Source organism: Ambystoma mexicanum, chromosome 6p, assembly GCF_040938575.1.
Source record: "Ambystoma mexicanum isolate Mex_15411 chromosome 6p, UKY_AmexF1_1, whole genome shotgun sequence".
NCBI classification, from domain to species: Eukaryota; Metazoa; Chordata; class Amphibia; order Caudata; family Ambystomatidae; genus Ambystoma; species Ambystoma mexicanum.
In genome coordinates, this window is record NC_090935.1 from 1,040,041,799 (window position 1) to 1,040,068,956 (window position 27,158).

Genomic DNA, 27,158 nt, shown 5'->3' on the forward strand with positions numbered 1-27,158 from the left:
CATATGGACCTGATGCTTATCCAACTTGACATGGACGTTAGAGTGGTCATCAAGGCTGGACTCATTGCCAGCAAGAGACAAGATGGACTGTAGCACATGCGGGTTTTCGCAGCCTACCACCCCACGACTCCCACTTGTGCCGGGTTGCTGTAGTGATGACAACCCTGTGCCTGGCATGACAACACCATCCTCTAGCTCCATTGCGTCATCATCTGAAAAGTAGAGAGAAAGTAGAGAGAAAAAAGGTCACTACACATGTTAGAAGCACACAACACACACACACACAGACACCAAACACATCAAGCAGACATGTCACACACAAAATAGAACCTGCCATGCATGCTGGGTCAACCTGAAATTGCTTCTGTGATTAGGCATGTCGAAAGGTGTCAGTTTGCACTGAAGTGGGTCGATGCAGTGTAGCAAATATGTACGTTACTCACTATCTACATGTACAAGAACTTCATGATGTGTGTCAGAAAATGTGAAGGCAGTGCAAGGTCAACTTCAGGCATCACGTGCAATGTGCATGCAATGGGTGCCACCCCTCACCCAAGTGCAAATGCAGGGATGCCTAGCATGGTATTAAAAGGCTGAACATAGACCTGTGTATTGACAGACAGTGTTGACTAGCATCAACTGCATCATGTGAGTCAAGTGACAACACAGCAAATGATGATGGAACAGTAAGCAGGACACATGATGAAACGTTTGGAATACACCCACGTGTGAAGAAGACACTACACCAGTTGGAAAGAGTCATTGGCCATTAAAACAGGCTGAGGCCTATGATCCACACACACCGTCACACCCTAAACATGTGTGTGACTCAGGACTGAGCCACAGTGGAAATGGGATGGCTGATGAAATGCCATGCAATATAGGTCCCCCTGGACTCCTACCACAATGATCATCCAGTCAAGAACACATAGGGGCATGAGTGGAATACACATGGAGCATGAATGGGCACTCATGTCATTGCTGGGCATCTGACCTCTGCACAGTCCAAGTGAGACACCCTTCATCAAGTACAAAGCATGTACCACACAGCATATGTCTGGCAGATTGGCTGCTGGAAGTCAGCATGTACACAGGACGCATGAACAGGGAAGTACTCAACAGCAAAATTGAAGCATACCAGTGTTAAGGTGGAATTGAGGTGCAGAGGGGGGGTCGAGGGGGAAGGGAGCATGCCTACATGGAATACCCGCATGCAAGCACAGGACACATGCACGTCAGTCATGCTTTGACATAGTCCCAGGGCTGATAGGTAGGTCACCCCACGCTACATGCTGAAGGGCCAGTGAGCTGGAACATGGACTTGAGGGGCATCCTGGTGACCAGCATGTGAGTAGGGTGCAATAGTGGTGATGCAGACAGTCCCCGTCCACTCGACATGTCCACCATCCAGCAGAGCAGACATGCATCAGGGAAGCATTGCATTACTTGCACATCAGAACCATGTACAGGTGACATGTAGTGGCAGTCATGCACAACACATCACATAAGTGAAACACACATGTCCACAACAGACACGCAGCAACACTCACTGAACTGGGCATCAAAGTCCGGCATCCCTCCCACTCCTTCGACCGATTCAGATGGTATGAACTCCGCAACGAGTGACTCATGCGGAGTGAGGTCTTCCTCCTCAGGTGCAGGCCCACTGCCAGTCACCAGAGTCAAGTTGTAATTTGAGGCACGCTTAGCCTTAGTGCTGCATTTGAGGACATTCCAACGCTTTTTGCACTCTTGCGCCGTGCGCTCATCATGGCCGAATGCACTCACATGTTCTGCAACATGCTTCCAGTGGGTATCACGGTCGGCAGCCGTACTCTGACAGTTAGGACCCACTAGCATGTCATGGCTGTGGCCCAGCACGTAGTCCACGAGGCAGTCCAGTTCCTAGTTGCAGAAAGGCTTCTTCTTCGAGGTGCTGGAGGTCGTGGCTGTGTGTGGGGTCCCTGCCTGTGCTGCAAGTGCAACCTTCCTCCTCTTGTATTGTGGCGCAGACCCTGGCTGGCAAATCCCGCCCTGATCACTATGGCCAGTAGCACCGGTGGATTGAGCCAAGGGAGTGGCAGGTGGAGGGTTGACCAAAGGCCTGACTTGCGTCAGTGGCAGCTGGGTGCCCTCTAATGGGCCCTGCGCAGCAACATCCGCTGTGGCAGGGTCATTGACCGCGACTGTCCTGGTTGGCAGACTGACAACCGGGATGTCGTTGGCTGCATCTGCCCCTGCACTTGCCAACACCCGGCTGGACGGGGCAGCAGATGACATTACTGCCCCAGGGACACGTGTCTTGGTCAGGGCAGCCCTGCGTGCACCTATGGTTTCTCTCCTGACCTGTTGGAAATCTTCCGAGGGCTCTTCAAGTGCCAACGCAACCTGTGCTGGCAGACCCTGTGCCTGGGTGGTGGTGTCCACAGCTGCACCTGCAGCTACCACTACGCTTGAGCCCGTGGCAGTCGATGAAACAGACTGCCAGGTCACACGGGCGCCAGTGTCAGATGCAAAAGCAGCATCTCCCGGAACCACAGGGGGTGGTGGCAAGATTGCACCGACACATGGCACAACATCGTGCTCAAGTGGCGCACCCCTGCCTCTTCCCCCTCTGCGGCCACCCTGGACACCCTGGAGTCCCCCTACTCCCTGGTCACCCCGGCCACGTCCCTGACCATGCCCGTCACAAGGAGGACAACCAGCTGAGGCGCCCCTCACCTTTGGTGGCCTCCCAACCAAGGCACATATGGAGTAGTGCCGGCACAGATGGAGGAGATTCAATGGGCGGTGTACACCACAATTGTCCTGGGCAATTGGGGTGAACGGGGTGGGATGCAAGATGTTAACAGCCCCCCTGCACCTGATGTAGTGATGTAGTGAAGGGTCACGCAACGCTCAGGCACCCCAAAACTGCAGTAAAACCGTGCACGCAAGCCTGCAGCCTACGTTCGTGGAATCAACTTCCCGCAGTACGCGGTGGCACCCAGTAACACGAAAAATACTTTACACGTGGGACACGTAGGCTACTATGACCTCGAAAATGGGTGCGATACAAAGGGGCACCCGCAGTGGGAAAAATAGCATGCGCGACTCACCGTCTGACTAGCGTGATAATGAAAAACACGCGTAGCCAATACCCCCGCCAAAAGAAGAGACACGTCCTTGATCCACTGTGAAGTTGTGATGGCGCGCGAAACAGCACAAAGCAGCAACATATGTCGGTCTCCACGAAAGGCACATACATCGAACAGCTGGCCCCGCTCACCTTTAACCTGTGCTGAGGGAAACGCCCGCACGCATCACATCACTTACGCGTAGGCCCTTTCCGGGGATTACAAGCATTCACACGCGGACGTGAAGTTTTTTCATGCGCGGTGAACCACTATGCCCACGTCACGAGGGAAATGCCCACGCGCGTAATGTCACAGACGCGCTTACGCGCTAAGGGACTTTACTCGAATACACGCAGACGTGCAAGATTTTCACGTGCCAAATCACTCTGTATCAAGCTGGCCACGCAACAACACACGGAAGACCACACTCCTGCCCAGAAGGCCGAATTACTGTCCCCCAGAGCCCCGAGCATGCTCCCACCTGCCATCTGCTGCTGCCTGCCTGCCTGCTGCCCATGTGCCCTGCTATTTGGTGCCTGCACGTCAGCCCGGGTTCCAGTTGCTGTGTCCACCCCTGCTGGAACAGAAGACTCCCGAGGGGATACCATCGCTCCACAGCCCAGCCCCAAGACCCAGTTGCCCACCCACGCCTGCCTCGGGGGTCGCCATGTCAGGGCAAACACCATACGAGACCACTGGCGACCCCCAGCCAGAGAGGCAGAGAGCCACCAGCTTCAGTTTGAAGGAAGTTGGTGTCCTGGGGCATTTTGAGGCCCTCTTCAGAACATCACGCGCCAACAAGGAAGGACGGGAGAGGATCTGGGACGACATAGTGGTTGACATCAACGCGGAGGGGGTGGCACCCCGCGACATCAAGCACGTCAAGAGGCGCTGGGAGGACTTCAGGTCCAGGACCCTCTACAAGGCCCGGCGCCTCGCGGAGGGGGGTCGGGTCAGCATGAGTGACATCCAGATGAGGGTCCTGGAATGCGTATGCCCAGCGCTCCACACCAAGATCCTTCGGAGGAAGACCCGCCTGGAGTTGAGCATTGAGTGGCCAAGCATTGGTGTGTGAGACAGGGCATGGTGCAGTGTGCTGGTAGTCTGATACTTGCCTGTATGTGTGACATAGGCCATGGATGGATGTGTGTGTGCAGGGACATCATGGTCATGCATGTGAGACCAGTAATGTGTGAACCACATGGTTGGTGCATGTGTTACAATGCAACATGGGGAGCTGTATGCCAAATGCACAAATGAAAGCATGCCAGTCTCTGTTCTTGGACATGGAGGGGGTGTGAGGGATGGGTGCTGCTGTCATGTACATGTATGGTGCACATGTGTGTGTGTCTGAGAGGTGTGTGTGTGACTTTGAAATGCCATGGATGCATGACACATGTCCGTGATGATGTGTAGATTCACTCATGCAGTGCGGTCACCGTTGTATGCATTGTGTCTATCCACTGTGTCTGTGGTGTACAAGCCATGATGAATGACCCTCCGGTAATGTGTGTGCATGGGATCAGTGTGAGCCATGATGCATATGAGTTTGAAGGCAACATTTTGGTTAATAGAGGCCCTTGTACATGGATGCTGATGTTGATTGCAGGCGCCGTGCCTGTTTCTGCATGTGTGTTGCGTGCATTCACCCATGTGTTGAGAAGGGACAAGATGGAAGTGACGTTTGACACTGCCACACATGTGTTATTGCTTCCTGTCTAGGGGAATATTCTACTGTACCCTGATGCTTGTGTTCTATGTCTCCCTCTACGCAGCGTCAAGTGAAGAAGAGGGCGGAGACGGCGCTGTGGAGCCAAGCAGCGAGGATGCCTCCAACGGACGGCGACGCAAGACCAAGCCACCCTCCCAGGACTTGCCATCATCCGGGAGCAAGGGGGCTTGTGCCGCGTCTGCCACTACGTCTGTGACAGAAGGGCAGGGTGAGCCCCCACAGGGGCTTGCAATGGCGGAAGACGGTGCGGAGACATCCAGGTTGGTGGTCTCCACAGAGGAGGAGCAGCCCGCTACTGAGCCGCACATGGGGCCTGGTGGGGTAGTACCACTGGTGCAAGTGGTGAGGCCTGGGGCCAGGGTTAGGAGGCAGCACAAGTCACCGCAGAGGGGCCTGTGAATGTCGCTGTCCTTGACCCTGTGACTGCACCACCATGCACCAGCAGGGATGCCCCATCCCATGCCCGTCCGCAGGTAGGGGAGAGTGCAATGTCATCTGCCTCTCCACTTCCTGCGGATGAGGGGTCCCATGAACGTATGGGCTCCGTCCTGATTGGTGTCGCGTTGCGCAAGCGTGGCATTCGTGATGACGTGCGTTCTTCCTGGGCAGAGAACATACGCCATCACGAACAGCAGCGTCGCAACGTGGCACTGTTGGGAGGGGCCCTGGTCGGTGGGTTCCTACATGTGATGCGCACTCTGGCACACCTCTCCTCCTCTGTGGAGACTATGCACCAGTCGTTCTCCCTGCCGTCTTCCGGCCCAGATTCCACCAGGGCCCCCTGTGGACCTGGCCTGACCAACACAGCCAGCTTGGTGGAGATCCCATCCCTGCCACAGTCGGGAGTTGGCGGTCCAGCAGGGGTGGACACCACAACTGGAGACCAGCTGATGGAGGATGTGCATGCATCATCGGACAGGGCACATGGACATGAGCAGCAGCAGCTGCAGCAGGCTCTAGGTTGGAGCAATGATGGCTCCGGGCCATTGACATCAAGGGGGCAGGCATCGGCCAGAGGGCAGGAGGAACCTGGAAAGGGTGTGTCTTCCGTGTGGATGCGGTTGGGCCAGCGTATAGGTGCGGAGCGGCGGCGGGCGGAAGAGTCGCGGCTCATCATGGTCAGGGCATGCGTCGGGCGTTGAGGCCGGCAGAGTGCCTCGAGGCGACTCGCAGGGATTTGGAACAGGCCATGAGTGCCTCCCTGCGAGACCTCAGGGCCAGGACAGAGGCCCGCCTCCAGCAAATAGACATGAAGTTCGATGATGCCCTGGCCGACAACATCACTGAGTAAGCCGCAGGACTTGCCCGCCGCCATTGTAAATAGTTCATAGTGTTAGGTTTCCTTTTATTTTTTTTTATTTTGGGGCTTTTGGACTATGCCCCACACTTTTGTATATAGTTTTTTTGTTAGGTAGGTTATTAGATAGGTTTCATTTATTTTGTTGGGCTCATGGACCCTTGAAAATTGGATTGTACATAGTTGGACGTCGGATTTATTTGGACATTTTAATTTCATTTCACCATGGATCAATGGATTTACCTTTATGCGTTTCATTTGGATTTGGTTTGGTGGACAGAGAGTTTTGGTCATTTTTCTTTTGGATTACTTGGGATTTCTTGAGGGTTTTTTTTTCATTTGGACATGCATTTCATTTCATGTTTTCCATTATTTTATGCTTTAATTACTTTACATTGATTTTCATGTTAATACATTTTGATGTTTTACTTCAATGTGTGGGATTTGCTCATTGGATGCATGTCGACATGTGGGTTTGCTCAATCAATGGAAACCAGTGTGTGTGTGTGACGGACATGTTTTGATGTACATAGTTGACTTTTGGTTTGTGTCTTGAGATAAGCATGTCAGTTTGTGGTGGATTGGAAAATCATTGCATCTCAAGAATGGGGTGGCATGCTGTGGTATTTTGGTGTAGAAGTGGGCCATGATTGTGCATCTTTATTTCATGTAGGGGGGACATGAGTGGGGGCCTGCTGGCAGGTGCCCCTCACTGCTGGGGGGTTGGTGTGCAGGGGGACATGAGTGGGACATGATTGGGGGCCTGCTGGCAGGTGCCCCTCACTTCTGGGGGATGGGGGTGCAGGGGACATGAGTGGGACATGAGTGGGGGCCTGTTGACGGGTGTTCCTCACTGCTGGGGGGTGGAGGTGCTGGGGGACATGAGTGGGACATGAGTGGGGGCCTGCTGGCAGGTGCCTCTCACTGCTTGGGGGTGGGGGTGCAGGGGGACATGAGTGAGACATGAGTGGGGGCCTGCTGGCAGGTGCCCCTCACTGCTGGGGGATGGGGGGGCTGGGGGACATGAGTGGGACATGAGTTGGGGCCTGCTGGCTGGTGCTCCTTACTGCTGGGTGGTGGGGGTCCAGGGAGACATGAGTGGGACATGAGTGGGGGCCTGCTGGCAGGTGCCCCTCACTGCTGGGAGGTGGGGGTGCAGGGGACATGAGTGGGGGCCTTCTGGCAGGTGCCCCTCACTGCTGGGGGGAGGGGGTGTAGGGGGACATGAGTGGGACATGAGTGGGGGCCTGTTGACGGGTGTTCCTCACTGCTGGGGGGTGGGGGTGCTGGGGGACATGAGTGGGGCATGAGTGGGGGCCTGTTGGCAGGTGCCTCTCACTCCTTGGGGATGGGGGTCCAGGGGGACGTGAGTGGGACATGAGTTGGGGCCTGCTGGCAGGTGCCCCTCACTGCTGGGGGGTGGGGGTGCAGGGGACATGAGTGGGGGCCTTCTGGCAGGTGCCCTTCACTGCTGGGGGAGGGGGTGTAGGGGGACATGAGGGGGGCCTGCTGGCAGGTGCCCCTCACTGCTGGGGCATGGGGTGCAGGGGGACATGAGTGGGACATGAGTGGGGGCCTGCTGGCAGGTGCCCCTCACTGCTGGGGGATGGGGGTGCAGGAGGACATGAGTGGGGGCCTGCTAGCAGGTGCCCCTCACTGCTGGGGTGTGGGGGTGCAGGGGGACATGAGTGGGGGCCTGCTGGCAAGTTCCCCTCACTGCTGGGGGGTGGGGTTGCTGGGGGACATGAGTGGGGGCCTGCTGGCAGGTGCCCCTCACTGCTGGGGGGTGGAGGTGCAGGGGGACATGAGTGGGGGCCTGCTGGCAGGTGCCCCTCACTGCTGGGGGGTGGGGGTGCAGGGGGACATGAGTGGGGGCCTGCTGGCAGGTGCCCCTCATTGCTGGGGGGTGGGGGTGCTGGGGGACATGAGTGGGGGGCCTGCTGGCAGGTGCCCCTCACTGCTGGGGGGTGGCGGTGCTTGGGGCCATGAGTTTGACATGAGTGGGGACCTGCTGGCAGGTGCCCCTCACTGCTGGGGTTGGGGGTGCTGGGGGACATGAGTGGGACATGAGTGGGGGCCTGCTGGCAGGTGCCCCTCACTGCTGGGGTGTGGGGGTGCTGGGGGACATGGGTTGGTGATCATATTGCAACGCGACATGTGGCTTGGCTGGGGGGCATGCCCATGGAGGATGGGCTGCCTGTGGGACATGGCCAGGGGTGCAGGGTAGTCCCCTGTGGTGTGGGCTGTCTGCAGGGGCCATGGAGGGTATAGAGGGGACACCTGGGAGGACCCACACTGCCAATTCACATGTGGGACTCCCCGTGCACCCCACTGGATACACATACCCCGCTCTGACAGCGTAATCACGCGTGAAACTTCACGCGCACCCCAGAAATACACGTACCCCGCTCTGACAGCGAAATCGCGTGTGAAACTTCTGACAGCGAAATCACGTGTGAAACTTCACGCGAACCCCAGTAATACACGTAACCCGCTCGCACAGGGCCAATCGCGTGTGAAACTTCCCGTGAACCCCAGTTATACATGTACCCCGCTCACACAGGGCCAATCGCGTGTTAAACTCCCCACGCCGGGGAGTACATGTATTCAGAGGGGTGCTCAGGGAGTTTTACAGGCGTTTTCGTGGTTGGGGGCCTGTGCGCCATGTACGGGATTTGTGCGCTGTGCATGGCACACGGGGAGGGGTTGGGGGCGTAACTGGCGCTGTTGCAGGGTCGCTGCACCACTCTGCGCCACGGTTGGTTTTGGATGTTGAAATCCAGGAATACGCTGTGCGCGCAAATGGATTTTAGCGCACGCGGCTGGCACAGACTGTCCACGCGCACACTGTGCGCCAGCTGCGTGCGCCACTTTTGTGCTGGATTCTATGAATTACCCCCTAAATCTTTGTGGTACAGACTGATACCAAAGGGGATTTATTGCTCTCACCTGAGCTCTCTCGGCCTAATCTTGTGTAGTGCTCCCTAAGGGAACTGCACAGGATTCTGCCTAACACTCACTTTTCTGGAATATGAAGGCTTATACTTAGTCCATCATTATTATCCAGATCAATTCTGGGAGTAGGGATTACAGGCCTGCTCATAGTTACTTGGTTATCCAACAACTTTTGGATTAGTTCAGCTTTCTTTACTTTAGTACTATGACATTTTCCTTTAAATATATCTTTTATTTTTTCAACAGTTAGATTAATAAGAGATTCTGCCTTACAATTTTCCATTATAATAATGATTTAATACTTTACAGTATAGTAACTGGCCTTGTGGATGGATTATCGGAACACATGTACAGCTCGGAGTCAATGTAATCCAACAATATATACCCAGCCAGATTTCAGAGGGAGCAAGAGCTCTCTCTGCATCAGCAGTTCCAGCCCGTACCCTCGCTGCTGGAGCAACCAAAATGCTCACTCGTCCGCTCTGCCCTAAGGTATCCAGCTTGTAGGTAACAGCTGATTTACCTAAGCGTGCCCACACTGTAATATTCTTCTAACGAAACCTCCCGGAGGAGACTACAGCTGATTCACAATGCACGCGCCTGCTCCTAAAATGGCCGCCCGTGCCTCTACCATGAGAAGTGTCATATCACCTAGCAACGCGACAGGGATTTAAATCCCTCCTTCCTGCCGTCAGGCAGAAGACAGCCCGCATCCGGCAAGGCCCGCATTGATAAGGCCCTGCTGTGTGCCCATGCACCATACCCAGCCGGATTCCAGAGAGAGCAGGAGCTCTCTCTGCATCAGCAGTTCCAGCCCGTACCCTCGCTGCTGGAGCAACGAAAATGCTCATTCGTCCGCTCTGCCATAAGGCATCCAGCTTGTAGGTAAGAGCATATTTACCTAAGCGTGCCCACACTGCAATATTCTTCTAACGAAACCTCCCGGAGGTGACTACAGCTGATTCACAATGCACACGCCTGCTCCTAAGATGGCCACCCATGCCTCTACCATGAGAAGCGTCATATAACCTCGCAACGCGACAGGGATTAAATCCCTCCTTCCTGCCGGCCGGCGGAAGCCGGCCCGCATCCAGCAAGGCCCACATTGATAAGGCCATGTTGTGCGCCTGTTATGCGCACCGCTTCATCTTCGACGATCGTATAAGGTATGACCCCTGGCCCCACCTTGACTCTTTGTCCTGCTTCTTGCGCGCGTCCCATGGATTTACTACTGCACGCATGATTGTGAACTGGCTAGTGACCTCAGCCCATTGCCCCCCTACCAGACCAATCACTTCCTAGCTGCCAGCTATACAAATTAATGTGCAGACACGAATGCAGAGGCTAACGCCCCTCCTTTTGTCCAGGCACCCTACGGCCACACTGCAACCTGGACTACACGGTAAACCAGTGAACTAGTCAGCCAGCACCAACCCGGCTCTAGTGAAACCGCCCCTACCAGCTTGTGCAACTAGATACTACCAAACTGTGTAACCAGATAGTCGCCCGCTTAACACAATACGGGCATACACATGCAACTGTTTTATGCCTGCCTATGCATATTACCTACCTACCTATGTAATTGTGTTACTTGCCTACCTGTACAATTGATTCTAGCCTACATGTGCAATTGATTCTAGCCTGACTCTAGCCTACATGTGCAATTAATTACAATTGATTCTAGCCTGACTCTAGCCTACATATACAATTAATTACAATTGATTCTAGCCTGACTCTAGCCTACATGTGCAATTAATTACAAATGATTCTAGCTTACTTGTGCAATTGCTTCTAGCCTACATGTGCAATTGATTCTAGCCTACATGCCCAATCAATACTAGCCTGATTCAAGCCTACATGTAAAATTGATTCCAGCCTACATGCACAATCAATACTAGCCTGATTCTAGCCTGGATGTACAATTGATTACGGCCTACATGTGCAATTAACACTAGCCTGATTCTAGCCTACATGTACAATTGATTCTAGCCTACATGTGCAATAGAATCTAACCTGATTCTAGCCTACATGTGCAATTGATTCTAGCCTACATGTGCAATTGATTCTAGCCTACATGTACAATTGATTCTAGCCTACATGTGCAATTGATTCTAGCCTACATTTGCAATTGATTCTAGCCTACATGAGCAATTGATTCTAACCTGATTCTAGCCTACATGTGCAAGTGATTCTATCCTACATGTGCAATTGATTCTAGCCTACATGTGCAATTGATTCTAGCCTACATGTACAATTGATTCTAGCCTACAATGTGCAATTGATTCTAGCCTACATGTGCATTTGATACTAGCTTGATACTAGCCTACAAGTGAATTTGACCAAGCCTGACACCAGTCTAGATAGCACGGTGTAGCCTTGTGAATATGCTTGACCAACAGAGGACCTAGCATTTACACTCAGCTTCCTAACCGTGATGGCTCTGACCACCCCCCTAACATGCCCTCCCCTGGACAGAAATATGAGACTTAGATCCATGCTATCCCGTCTTTATGAACCTAAAAACACTAACACTAATAACCGAACAGTGTTGCCCATTCCTAATAACTGGAACCCTAGAAATGCAGATACTAGAAGCCCTGCAAGCCCCAATAAGTCAGTAACCAAACTTCCTTCCAATTCCACAACTAAGGGCACTCTGACTCTATCAGGCTCACTCATCAATGCAAGATCTCTGGTAGCCCATGCTACTGAAATTGCTGACACCCTACATAATGAGAATCTAGATCTAATAGCCATAACTGAAACCTGGCTCCATGACGCAGCAGGTCCAGCCCTTATGATAGCAATACCAGAGAGTTACCAGATACTTAGAGTAGACAGACCAACTCTCGAGGTGGCAGCCTAGCCATCATCTCTAAAAATTACCTTCCCATCAGACTTGCCACCTCACCTACTTGTCCTTCATGAGAAGTGCTCACGGCTAAACTTCCTCTATCTAACAACCGTACATTAACTATCCACCTGATATACAGACCTCCTGGTCCACTAGGAACCTTTGAGGAGGACCTAGCTGATATCATAGCCAACAACACTAAATATGTTGATAAAATAATTTTGTATGAGAAATCAGATCTTTTCTTATCGAAAGATAAAATAGTTGCATACTTCCTTTTTCTTAAACATTTGATTACTTGCATGAGCCTGTATCTTGTGAGCACATACAGGATCGAACTTAGAACAAAATGGGCGCTACAGCGTGAGCGGGCGTGATGACATCATCGTGCTGCGCGAAATCACGTGACGCGTGACGTGATGACGTCATCGCGACCCACGCGAGCGTTATAAATAGAGTAATAAGCTACAGAGTGGCCGCAAAAGCATCCGGCGGCACTCTGCTTTGGAACCTGGACAAAAGCAGGATTTTGAGAGGAAAAACAAAGATAAATAACAAGGTGAGGTATTTGGATCTGCATTTAGTCTTAGAATTTGAAATTTTGGTTAGAAAAAAGGACTCCAATAGCCAAATATTTGTTGAAATTGAAACTTTAATATAAAATAAAACAAAACCTTCTTTATCCCCTATAGAATCTGAAAGGAATTGACAGCATAGGGCTGCAATATTAACAACAGTGTAATATACAAAAATAAATAAGGATTGAAGTGAAAGTAACCCCAAAAATTAAGGGAAATTTAAGAATAAGCTTATTTGGTGAGTACAAAATAATATTTGTCAAACTATTAACTATATAAAGAATCACTATGAAGCTGAAAAGCATATGGCAATGGTCCCTTTTCTAAAAGTTATCCTTTTCTTTTTGATTTATTGTCTTTTTTACAAAAAGGTTATCAAGATTATGTTAAACTCTCCTGAAGAACCATTGCAAACAGTGATGGGGAAACACGTGTAGAGAGTATTTGGGAATTGGAATCTATTAAATGGAAAATTGAAAAACAAATTCAATGGATAAGTACGCATGTGATGCTAACATGTGTAGCCTACAATAAATAAATGGAATATTGGAACTACAAAGTTGACTACTTGCAATTATTAATTTGTGGAATTTTGCTTTTCATATTTTTTATGAGAGTACTCACCGAAAACAAATTCAAAACAAGTGGTTGGCGCATTAGAGTAAAAGTATAACTCTTATCGATTCTTAAGTTCTAACAACACTAAATATCACTCACAAACCCTGCTGCTGGGGGACTTCAACCTTGGATTCAGTGAGATTGACAACAAACATGCCCAATCAATAGCTGCGCTTCTCAAAGACCATGGACTCTCACAAAAAGTCCTTTCCCCCACCCATATCAAAGGCAGAACACTGGATTGGGTGGCTGATTTGAACTGTAACATTACTATTACAGATAATGCACCACAATCATGGACTGACCATCACCTCATTACTTTCTCAGCCACACTCGACCTCCTTAGTCCCAAAACTATTGACATGGCACTTCCACTTCCCACAAGAAGCAAAAAGGATATTACAGCAGAAAAACTACTCCCGCACCTCCTCCCATCTCTGAACAATGTTAACAACAATGCTGACCCCAAATCATTAGTAGAGATGTTTAACAATGACATGACTAAGGCCTTGGACACTACTGCCCCGCATGTAATGCGCAAAGCTAGACAGAAATCTCACCTCAATGCTTGGCTCACGCCTCAACTTAAAGAGTTAAGATTACAGAAAAGAAAGCTACAAACTATCTGGCGCATGTCCCCGACTACTGTCAATAAGGCTAAATTAACAGAACTTTTCAAACATTACAAAAAAGCAAAACCTAATACGAAAAAGAACATATTCAATGAGAGAATTGCAAAGGCCAGATCTAACACTAAGGAACTGTTCACCATACTTCGCGATATGGAATCCCCAACTCCGCTGGCAGATATTGTCCCAAAGGACAAGCCATGGTGCACTGCAATTCAAAATGCCCTTTCGAACAAAATTACATCGCTCCAACAGAAAATAGCGATTAAAAAGGCCTCATTGCCTCCCTCTGAGCAACAACCATCCCCTCACACTGGGTGCAATACGACAGGACCATTTACCTTTAAAGAAATCTTTATCCTTGATACAGAAAAAATAATTCTCTCTCTAAAACCATCAAACTGCAAGGGTGACAGTTGCCCGCCCGGCCCAAATTATAAAGGATGCTTCTAGAGACCTAGCCCCATTTATCTCCAAGTTCATTAACGCATCCTTTAAAACCAATACAGTACCCAATAACCTCAATGAATCTTGGTTCCTCCCCTTGCTCAAAAAACAAACGCTAGACCCTACTAGCTCCACCAACTATAGACCTATTACCACTGTCCCCTTTCTACTCAAAATTATTGATAGAGTAGCTTATATTCAAATTCAGGAATACCTAGAAGATTATCATCTACTAGGATCACGACAGTCTGGCTTCCGCCCACTTCACGGAACAGAAACTGCCCTGCTATACCTTAAGACTCAAGTTGACGAGCTGAAGGACAATGGACAAACAGCTATGCTACTTCTCCTGGACCTCTCTGCAGCGTTCGACTTAGTGGATCATGCAGTCTTATGCAACCACCTTAGGTCGGCGGCAAACTTTTCAGGGGAAGCCATAGCCTGGGTCCAATCCTTCCTGGCCAACAGGACAATGCAAGTCTTTTCCCCATCAACGGTGGCTGACCCAATTCAAATCTCTTGCGGAGTACCCCAAGGATCTTGTGTCTCACCCACTATGTACAACATCTTTACTAAGCCTCTGTTTGACAAATTGGACAGACTGGGTATCACCTACACAAATTATGCAGATGATACCCAGATCCTCATCCCCCTTTCGGCAACTTTTTGGAGGACACATCCTTAGTTAACAGGGTATACCTCTTCATTCAGGCATGGATGGAATCTCATGGCCTATGCCTGAATGATGATAAAACCGAGATACTAATCCTAGGCTCTGAAACTAATATTAAAAAACTCAGCCCTAGCTATACCACCTTTAATATCGACAACTATCTCATCAAGGTGATGCCTGTGGTCAAGACACTAGGCTTCTATCTTGACGCCTCTCTCTCGCTCAAGAAACAAGTCAACTCACTCGCATCCTCAACAGCCTACACTTGCAAGCTCATCCGAGCAAGTAGACCATTCCTATCTACCTCGAGTTGCATCACCTTGGCCAATGCCCTTGCTTGTAATGTCTAGACTAGACTACTGTAATTCACTCTACTCAGGTGCCAATAAATATGCCACTGATAAAATTCAAAGAATGCAAAATAATGACCTAAGAGCAGCTCTGAATATCCCCATGAAAGAACACATCTCTGATGCTAGAAGAGAGGTTCATTGGTTAAAAAATATCTGACAGGATTCTCTTGAAAACAGTCTCCCTTACCTCCAAATAGTTTAACAACCTAGCACCACCTTACCTTGCCGAAAGGATAAACAGAAGATCTTCCACCCGTCCAACGAGAGCAGCCATTGCCCACACTCTTGAGATGCCTAGATTTAAACGTGTCACAGCTGGTGGATCTAGCGTCCCAGTTATTGCAGCACAAACTTGGAATGCACTACCACATGACCTCAGAAAGCAACAACTGTATCCCAAATTTAGATGTAATGTACTTAAATGGCTATGAACTAATGACCTTTAGCTTACCCTATCTGTACCTTGCACTGTTTTTTTTTTCCTTTTTCATGTCTCAAAACTTTGCCTCCTTATGTACCATGCCACTGTAACCGGACTGGCAGTAACTCTCTTCCATTTGTTTTGTGTATATATATGCTTTTCTGTACACATTCTGTAACCAAGCTTAAATTGTCTTCTCCTTCTGCGCCCGGCTACCCAAGGGTTTGGCGCGCAATACCAAATAAACAAACAAACAAACAAACAAACAAAACTACACTATCCCACCAGCTGTACCACCAGTGTTATGGGATTTTTCCGAAAGTCCACTTCAGATAAGACTACATAAAACGATCCCTTGGCATACGGGTATCCAACTCTTAGTATACGCTTGTACTACTCAAGAAACCTTGGTAGAGTGGCAGAGCATTCAGGCTCTGAACCCAGTTAGTACAGTAGTCCAAAGAAACACTAAAACCAATATGTTATATTAAAATATATAATTTATTATATTTACACAAGGAAGTCTGAAATATACTTAGTTCAATTAACCAATATACTTAGGAATACTTATAAATACTTTTCAAAGGCAACTGCTTCAGTGGTAGTTGCTCGCAGCACAATTGTTGAAGAGTTTGGCACTAATGCCTCGAATGCTTCGTCTGCAGTCTCTCTCTCTCTCATAGCCATTCCCTTACTGTGGCTACCATCTATCGACCACCTGGTCAGATCTCCTCCTTTCTCTCTGAGTGGGCGGATCTCTCCTCTCCCTCCTGGCCTCGACCACTTAACTCCTCCTTCTTGGAGACCTTAACATCCACCTGGATGCTTCCTGTCCTTCCTCTGGACTCTTTTGCGACCTCTGCAACTCTCTCTCACTCTCTATCCTCCCCTCTGATCAACTCAATCTGCAGGGCACACTCTGGATGTTCTGATCTCTACAGACCTTCCCCTTTCTATTACTCTCATTACTCCTCTCTCGTGGAGTGATCACTTTCTCCTTTCCTCCCAGCTCAACCTCTCCACCCCTTAGGCGAAGCCAACTCCAGCACTGCGACCTACCTTCTCGGTTATCCAACCCATTAATCGTGTTCAGTTGAGGATTTCGCCACCACTTTCTCACCCCCTCCTCCCCCTTTGGCTGACTCAGCGCTCTCCATGCTCCACTCTGCTATCTCTGATACTCTTGATGTTCTTTCCCTGTCATGAGGATTCACTTGAAAGCCCAAAGCCAAGTGCAATTCCTGGTATGACTGAGACCTCGCCACCCTTAAACACAAGTGCAGGGTGGCTGAGAGGAATTGGTGTGCTTGTGGTACATCCTCTGACAAACTGGCCTGCCGCCTCCTCCAAAGGCAATACTGGCTCTCTGTCTGCACCAAGAAGAGAGCCCACATCCAAGTCGCACCAAGAAGAGAGTCCACATCCGGCGGCATATAACAATAAGGCCAAACTCTTTCAAATCTGCAAGGATCTGGCCAATCCTGCTGCAGTCTCTACCTCTCCTGTCCCCTCCCAGGCCCTCTGCACAGCCCTGCTTCTCATTCCATCTCTAAAACTCAGGACATCCTGTCCTCTCTCTCTTCCTCTCACCCTGCCCCCTCAACTTCCTACTCTTCCTCTGGCCCTTCTTCGGCCACCTCTCTCCCTCCTTCTCTTCCTTTCCCCTGTTCTCCCCAGATGAGGTTTCTAGACAAGTCCAATCTATGAAAGTCTCGTCAAAACATGTCCACCCCTGTTTGTCCAAAACCATCAAGGACCACATTGGCACCTTGGCCCCTGCTCTGGCTGACTTCTGCAACTACTCCTTCACCACTGGGGTCTTCCCTTCCCCCTGAAGCACTCCCTTGTGCACCCTCTTCTTAAGAAACCCTCTGCTGACCCATCCTGCCCAGCTATCTATCGCCCAATCTCCATCACTCCTTTCCTGGGCAAACTCCTGGAAAAGCTGGCCATCTCCCAGCTTAATCTTCACACTGAATCTGTTGGTTGTCTCCATGACCATCAGTCTGGCTTCAGAGCCGCCAGAAGCAAAGAACCTGCACTCCTGAACATCCGTGATGACCTGCTCTCCAACTATGATTCCAACACCCCCTGTGTCCTCATCTTACTTGATCTCTCTTCTGCCTTTGACACGATCAACCATGCCATCCTGCTCAACCGTCTCTGTGATAACCTGGGTATCACTGATCAGGCTCTGGCTTGGCTGACCTCTTTCTTCTCTGATCGACCCTTCCAGGTCCAACTTGGGTCATTCCTTTCCTCTTTCTCACTCTCTACCTGTGGAGTTCCTCAGAGGTCTAACCTCTCTCTCTGGCTGTTCAGCCAATACCTGGCACTTCTTTCCAAATGCATTGCCAGCCTCTGCCCCAACTTTCAGTGCTATGTGGATGACACTCAACCCTTTTGCAGGCTCCCCTCTGCCACTTCTACTCCATCTATTATCTCTGATTGTCAGTCTGCTATACATGAGTGGTGTGCCATCAATGATCTCTGCCTTAATGCCAGTAAGACTGAGATTCTCCTCATCGGCACACCTGCACCCTCCTTTCCTGTCGCTCTCTGGTTGGCCTCTCTTGGCCCTCTTCCTGCTCCCACCTGCAAGGCTAAAAACCTCGGGTTCATCTTCGACTCCACGCTCTCCTTCTCTCCTCACATCTCTGACATCTCTAAGAAGTCACACTACCAGCTGCACCTCCTCAGAGGTATTCTTCCTTTCCACTCCTTCCCCCAGAAGCTCACTGTCTCCAGAGCTCTGGTTCTCTCTAGGCTAGACTACTGTAACAGCCTCTTTTTAAATCTGCCTACTTCTACACTCCACCCCCTGCAACTCATCCAGAACAGGACTGCGAGACTTGTCCTTGGCCTCAAGCCCAGGGATCGTATGTCTCGAGGACTGAAATCTCTGCATTGGTTACCAGTGGCTGCAAGGATTAAGTTCAAGACCCTGTGCATTGTCCACAAGGTCTACAGGGGCCTGGGGCCTCAATACCTTCAACTCTCTCTTCCTAAATATCTTTCTTCTCAAGCTCTTCGCTCATCCGCCTCCAACTTCCTCAAGGTCAGTTGCTTCTCCAGGCAACGAGTTGGTGGTAGATCTCTGTCTTCGGCTGGGGCCTCCGTCTGGAACAGCCTCCCTGCCGTCCTGAAACTTGAGGAGAACCATCTCCATTTCCAGAAGCACCTCAAAACCTTCCTCTTTGCTTCTGCTTTCTCTCTTCCTCTCCCCTGCTGAACTCCTGAAACTGCACTGGTCGCCTGGCCACCCTCTGATCTTGAGCCCAGGTCCCCTTCCCCACCAGTTGCACACTTGCACTGCCTTCCTGGCAACCCCGGCACTTATGGACTGTTTCTGTATCCCTACAGTCCACTACCTACACTTGACACCTGATGTCTGCACTCACCCTTGCACTTGGCACCAGCTGGCCGCAACTTTTACTTATGGCTTTCTATTCATTAGATAATTTTCTACTGTTGATCTCATTTACTGAACTTCCCCTCCCCCTTTCCCCAGCGCTTTTCCTCTTTCCCCTGCACTTGCGCAATCTCCATTTCACCTGGCCAAATAAGATCGTTGTCTCTGTCTTCCCTGTGTTCCCCCTCCCTAGCCTTGTCGCGCCTTGAAACACTTGTGTAGAGGCGCGTTGTAAATGCCATATCATACCATAATGACAGTTGTACCATATTATCAGTACGACTGCACACTCGCATTAAGTCAAAGATATACACTAATTGTATTTTGTTAGTAAAACTACATAAGATAAGGTCTTTTAGGAAGGAAAAAGGTTGCTTAGTCATACAGTAGTGGAGTTCAGCATTCTAGAGATGCTTTCTTGGCAAACGCGCTTTTAAAGTACAATCCCTAACTATATGCAAAAGTCAGTTCAGATCATTTAAAAAGTCTTAAGAAGCAGCAGAACAGCAAAAGTTCCTTAGGATACTTTTAGTCTCTAGGAAAAGACACTTGAAGAGACAGCACATTGATGGAGAACCTGCAAAAGTACTTACTAAAGGGACATAAGCCAGCAGCTTGGGTCAGAGGTAAGAGTTGAGACCATGGACACCTTTCCACGCACTCCAACACTCTGGAGCATTGTTTTGGTTCAAGGTAATCAATACCTTTCACCCCACAGTACCTTAGGTTAGAAGAAATGTGTGGTAGCTGGATTCTCCTCTGTGCAGCAGAGGGCACAGGAGTGAATAACTCCTCCCCCACTTCCTGCCTGGCCAGACACAATGAAGCCTAGGCCGGGACACCCAATGCTTCCTGCCTAAGGCAAAACACACACACGCACACACAGACCTACCCCTCCGTGAATGGTAGAAGAAGGGCTAATAAGGGACAACCATTCCATAAATGGCAAAAAACTGAAAGGGACCATTATGTTAGAATATAGGTGACCCTATTGTGCACAACTGAGACTGTGAATACAGTCTGCAGTACAGCATAGCACACCAGTTGGTAGAACACGCCCACTGCCACCAGCATAACTAAATGGTTGCCCATGTGACTAAAATATCACAGAAGCAGAGAGAAGGGGGATACTATGTATCCCCTTGGCACTCCACATAAAGTGGTGAATGCCAATCTCTCAGAATATAAAGTTTTAGGAGGGATACAAAGTATCCTGCTATCCTTAAGTACTGTAGTTAGTGAGGATAAAGAAAGAATCTCAAAGGAGAACCCTAAGGGTTCCCAGCAACATTGCACATAAGGAGCTGTGTGCTGCAAAAGTTAAACGCAGATGCCTTTACAGAGATATGGAGGAAAGTAGAGTCGATAGCAAAGGTAAAACACAGACATCAGAGTTCCAAATGTCAGAGCAAAATAAGAATGAATGAGCGGAAAACGGCTCCACTCATTCAGGATAGCAAGAGCAAGGTCCAGAAATCCAGCACTAAGTGCTGGGGGTCTCAGTATGAGAGGGTAGGAAGCATATCAATAACCAATCTCCCTAACAGAGGCTCTTCCCCTTTGCCTCTGAGCACTGGAAACAATTAATCTTGACCCTCAAGATAGTGGCACCCAGGACTGCGTTCCACTGCACTCCCTCATATGCCACATGCTTGATCACTGCAGGTGCCTGGTTCTAATGTGTTCCGGGAATCTGATTTTTTTTTCTCCAGAATTGGAATCCGGGAGTCACATTTTTGCCACACTCTCTTTCTGTGGGAATCCCACCCACTCAGTGACAATGGCGGCCGTATAATGACTTTCATGGGGTATTTGGGGTTGTAAAAGAGGCTGCGGTTGGGTTTTTTCTTCATTTGTTTTGGAAATGTTCAGGTCATCTTATTCTGAAAGGTGACATGTGTTTGTTAGGGAGAATTCTCCAGAATGGCTAATTTCCCTTACCTAATGAGTCCTTCAGCAGCTTTGCTGGATTTATAGGATTTATTTGTTTCACCAGGTAAGAGTGTGAGCCTTTTTTCCCACTCTTACATATGTTTTGCTGTGTGTGTTTAACATTTTTTGTGTTCGTAGACTGTGGAGCCTCGCCTAATCCACAGGCATCATCTTTTTACTGTGTGTTACACAGCACCTTCAGTGCAGTGACACAGGGTTGTCTTTTTTTTTTTTATTCGTTTTTATTTGGTTTTACGTCAAACAAGTTACAACAATACCACCAGAAATTAACAATCATCAAAAAAGCGTGAAAACAAAATAAAATAAATCAGAGAAGGTTGTCGTCACCAAGCTAAGATAATCACAATTCAAATCTACATTTTGACGATGCTTTCATGAATTTTCTGTTTGCACGCAACTTTTTGTTCAAGATGTCGTTAACTGTCAACAGTACTCCCTGTTTCCCCCCCCCCTCACCCTATAAGACTCTATGAACTTCCGCAGAGGAATGTGCTATCTAATGTGTGGTAAGTTGCATAACAGATGTGGTAAGTATTGGGGACCACCTTGTTTGGGGAGTCAGCATAGATTCTCGTCGTCTCGTGTCATGCATTCTGTTTACAGGTGTTGTCTCGCAATGTGATGCCGTGGGGCTGATGGGCTTGTGCGCATTAACGTGTCCCCATCGGCATGTATTTGTTAAGGAACTCCATCCATAGGATGTCACATTGTGCGGACCTCCCATGTATGGACGACGTGATCTTTTCCATGTTGCACATATTAGAGGCTACATTGACCCATTCTTTTTTGGTTGGAACAGTGGGGCATTTCCATTTCATGGCCAGGAGCGCTCTCACGGCTAGTAACAGTGGTGCAGCTATATCCGTGACCCTCCTCCATTCATTATCGATTTTTTCAAAGCCAAATAGTAGTAGGAGGGGCTCCGCTATCCTCTGGATCCCATCTAGGTCCCTGATCCAACCAAGGACTTTGTTTGTTCCAATACACTCGAATCCAGGGGAAGCTCCACCACATGTGGCAATAGTCCGCTTTGGATCCACAGCCCCTCCAACTTAATTTGCTGGATGCTTGGTACATTTTGGAGAGCCTATGCGGATCGTATTGCCATCTGTTGAGCAATTTGATTGCGTGTAGCTTAAATTGGCATGAGATCGAAGCTCTTTGTGCAGCCCAGCATATTTTGTCCCACATCTCTGGAACGATACTGTCCTCCGCCTCTATGAGTGTTCTATATAAAATTTAGATTAGTCCCTTCGTTTCGGTTCTAGAGTCCAATATCAACTCGAATGGGGTGAGGTCCCTTTCGAATTTATCCTTCCATTCAGGTTTTGTTAGGACCCCCTTAATTTGCCAGAAGTGGAATACGGACAGCTGGACAATTCCAAGCGCTTCTTCCAGGTCTGGGAGTGTGATAAATGAGTCCTTTTTTAGAAGTTGCCCCACCCTCTCCAGGCCCACCTCATACCAGGATTGAAATCAATCTACGTTAGGAATCTGGTCATTGATGCCAGGGGACCACAGGTGACTTAGAGGCGATGGCCACGTAGTGATATTTTTCATATATCTACCCTCCCGCCATATATCCCATATGGTTTCAAACATCGGGTGTGCTTTTGTTTTCTTTAGTACTCTCCTTCTGGGGGACCATAGCCACTCAGAAACCGTCGCCGGGGACAGGTAGTGATTGTCCATGGCAACCCATTGGGGTGTTTTTTGATCAGGGAGATGGGGAATAAGGACTCGTAGCTGGGTCGCTTCATAATATTTTCGAATATCCGGGAGGCCCACCCCACCTTTGTCTTTAGACAGCATCAGGTTGGTATACGCGATTCTTGGTTTTTTCCCCCGCCACAAGAACTTTATAATCGCTTTCTTGACTTCAGTAAAGAATTGGCGCTGCATTTGGATGTGGAGCATTTGAAAGGGGTACAAAAATCTCAGGAGACATGTCATTTTAATTGCATTTAAGCGTCCCAGCCAGGATATAGTTAGTTTATCCCACCTGGCGAGGTCCGCGTGAAATTTCTGAAGGAAGGCCGGGAAGTTGGCCCCATATAGATCTCAGAGAGATCTTGTGACCTGTATCCTTAAGTATTGTAGTGTCTCGTGATTTATCGTGAGGCCCAGGGAAGAATATCTTTCATTGTTCAGCTCCACTGATCCTTGTAAGGGGAAGAGTATCGACTTAGCCCTGTTAATTTTAAAGCCTGATATTCAGCCGTATGTGTCTATTAGGCTTAGTGCCCTGGGGATAGAAGTATTAGGGTTCGTCACATGGAGGAGTAGGTCATCGGCGTACAGCACCACCTTATATTCCACCTGTCCCATTCTCATTCCCTCAATTTGGGTGTCCTTCCTAATTTTGTGGGCCAGAGGCTCTACCGAAAGGGCAAAGAGTATGGCCGAAAGAGGGCATCCCTGTCGCATGCAGCGTTTCAACTCGAACCATCTCGAGTACTCCCTGTTAACTGACACTGCCGCTTTAGGCGCTGTGTACACTGCTTTTATCCCTTTTCTACATCTTGGACCTATACCCACGGCACGGAGGATTGCAGCAAGAAATTCCCATTCAACTCTATCGAATGCTTTCTCAGCGTCAATGGAAAGCAATGTGGGTTCGTCATTCATAGATTGGGAAGCTGCAACCAAATGAAGAGTTTTCCTCATGGTGTCTGCCCCTTAGCGTCAAGATTCAGCAGGGATATGGGGCTATATGACCCGCAACATTTGGGATCCCTACACTCCTTGGGGATGACCGATATGAGTGCCTTGGCGAAGCAGTCGGGGGCGGTTTCCGAATGCAGGACATCATTAAATAATTCAGTCAGAAATGGGGCTAGTAGGGCGCTGAAGGTCTTATAGAAGCCGGCAGTATATCCGTCCTCCCCTGGGGATTTACCCAATGTCAGCCGTTTGATTGCATTATGTACTTCTTCTTCCGTTATGGGGGACTTAAGGTGGGCCGAGTCTTCCTCAGCTATTTTGGGGAGATCAGTGTCAGCAAGATAGTTATTTATCTCTTGCAAGTTTGAATCAGTTTCAGAAGAGTATAGGGATTCATAAAGGTTTGCGAACAGGTCAGGGATGGATAATTTGCCTTGCTCTTGGACAGGAGTGCACTGTGTTATTTCCTTTACCCTTCGTTCTGCCCGTTGCGTCCTAGGTTTACCAGCCAGCAAAGCATCAGCTTTATCCCCCTTTTCGTAGAACTTTTGTTTTAATAGATGTAATTTGCGTGTTACCTGGCCCTGTTCCAGGTGGCAAAGTTCCTCCCGTTTCTTTCTAGCTTCTTGGATCTTATCAAGGTCTGTGGTATCCCCTTCCCTGGCTTCCCTGTCCAAGCATCATATTTCGCTCCGTAGTCTATTTTCAATGAGGGTTCTCTCCCTTTTCTTTCGTGCCCCCTCCCGCATAAGGACCCCCCTCCAGGTTGCTTTTGCTGCTCCCAACACTCCCCATTTGGAGATCTCCTGCGTGCCATTAGCTTTGAAGTACTCTCTAATCTCTGTCTCAAACTCTTCTCTAAAGACAGGATCCTTCCACAGGGTCTCATTGTGGAAGGATTTCCCACCTCTGATCGGTAAGTGGTCCCACTGCATGGTGACGATGACCATGTCATGATCAGACCATGTTACTGGGGAAATCTCAGAGTGTGATGTGATATCGTACAGCTCCCGTGAAAGGTAAACATAATCTATTCGAGTGAAGGTGTTGTGCAGGGGGGAATAAAACATGTAATCTCTCGCGTCAGGGTGCATTTCCCTCCATGCATCAACTAATGTGTATATTTGCATCATGTTCACGTAGTCATTATGGTCCCCTCTCATTTCATTATTGATGGCCAGATTGCCTGCTCTACGATCCAAGCCGGGGTCGGCCCATAGATTAAAGTCCCCACCCAACACAACATGACTTGTAGCCTCCAACATTATTTTGGGGATGGTTCTAGAGAGGAACCTGAGTTGCACTACATTGGGGGAATAAATCGTGGCTAATGTTACCTCCACTTTTCCAATGATTCCCACTACCAGCAGTGCTCGCCCTTCTGTATCCGTCCAGGATTTTGTGACTTGAAATTCGATTCCCTTTCTTATCAGGACTCCCACACCTCCTTTGCGCAATGGACCGGAGCCCCAAAACTCCAGGCCGAGATGTTTCCCTAGGATAGGCCTCTCCTCTCCCTTCATGTACTTGGAAAAATGAACAGGATGTCCATTTTGGCTCTCCGGAATTCTCGTAACACTAATGACCTCTTGGTGGGTGAGTTAAGCCCCTTAACGTTAAGCGTCCCCACTCTCAAGGGGTCCCGTACGCTAACTTCAGGGGTAGCCATCTATTTGTGACATTTGTGTATCCATCATAGCAAGCAGCTTCCACTGTGAGTCATGCCCCTAACCATCATCAACGTTTTCCTCTCCTCGGCAGCAATTAAGAGGACCATTCTGGTCTTTCCCTTTTCCATTTCCAATATGCCCTCCTTCCCATCTTGTGATCTCATCCCCCTCCCTCCCTCGCTCCCCCCCGTATGACGGCGTCCGGGCAGGTCCAGTTAACCTTACTGAACTAGCAACGAACCACCAGTAAGGACCATCATCACGCAGTCCATTTGTCCACAATAGACATCACAGTAGTCTGAGCCCCAACCCCCCCTTTCAGCTTCAACATTCAGCCATTGAACATTAATTTCAACATCGGATCAACATTATCCTCTGCTTAGAATACCCCCATATTGTAAGGATGGCTGCTGCCGGACTAGTTCACTTGTCCCCCTCTGGGGAATTGTTACCGCGCCGATATCTTCTCGACTCCTTGACCCTTTGCCTCTTAGGTCATTGAAGTTTCCACTCGCGCCCCTCAGCCCTGGGGGCGTCTCCCTCCTCCCTTTGTTCACGGGGACCAACCAGGTTGGATATACATGCCTTTATTTCCCTCTCTGATTATAACCTGATTCACCTTCCCTCGTGCTCAAAAGAAAGCGAGAAAGGGTATCCCCACCTATACCGGGTGTCCCGCTCTTTCAGCCATTTAGTTAAAGGTCCACACATCCTTTGCAGCGCCAGTGCCATAGCAGATAGGTCCTGATATATCACTACATCGCCCCATCCAAGGGAAGAGGGCAGGAGCCCTTTCCCCATCGCTGCAACGCCATAACAGCTGGTAAGCTGCAACGAAGGCCTGCCTGGCCTTGTCCAACTTCCTGCCTGACCCCCGCATGCCGGGCGCATCGCGGCGTAACATCGAGGCTAAGCCTCGCTTATCCCGCCCATTACATCCGCCGGCAGGCGGATGCGCCGGCGGCCCTACGAAGGCCATACAAAGGCCTGTTGAGAGCCTGTTTGGAGCATCAGGAGCCAGGGGCCACGGACCTTTAATCTCTTGTGAGTAGTGGGAATACCCTCAGTCTATTCTATTGTGCTTTCTGGTATGCCCTCTGCTACTCCGCACCCATAAACATTTGAACTCGGTTTCTTTAACTGTTTGCTACATACGCTCATGCTTCCAACGCCGCCGCCTCTATGCATTACTGCTGCCACCTCTTTAATAGTACAGGCATCCTTAGCCCTTAGTGCTCCATGCCTCATGACTGCTATTGGCCGTGCCCTATGGTCACTAACGTACCACTGCAACTGTGTTGTGCCCTATGGTCGCCCAGACCCCACTTGCATTGTGTTGTGCCCTATGGTCGCCCAGACCCCACTTGCATTGTGTTGTGCCCTATGGTCGCCCAGACCCCACTTGCATTGTGTTGTGCCCTATGGTCGCCCAGACCTCATTCGCATTGTGTTGTGCCCTATGGTCGCCTAGACCCCACTTGCATTGTGTTGTGCCCTATGGTCGCCCAGACCCCACTTGCATTGTGTTGTGCCCTATGGTCGCCCAGACCTCATTCGCATTGTGTTGTGCCCTATGGTCGCCTAGACCTCATTCGCATTGTGTTGTGCCCTATGGTCGCCTAGACCCCACTTGCATTGTGTTGTGCCCTATGGTCGCCTAGACCCCACTTGCATTGTGTTGTGCCCTATGGTCGCCCAGACCCCACTTGCATTGTGTTGTGCCCTATGGTCGCCTAGACCCCACTTGCATTGTGTTGTGCCCTATGGTCGCCTAGACCCCACTTGC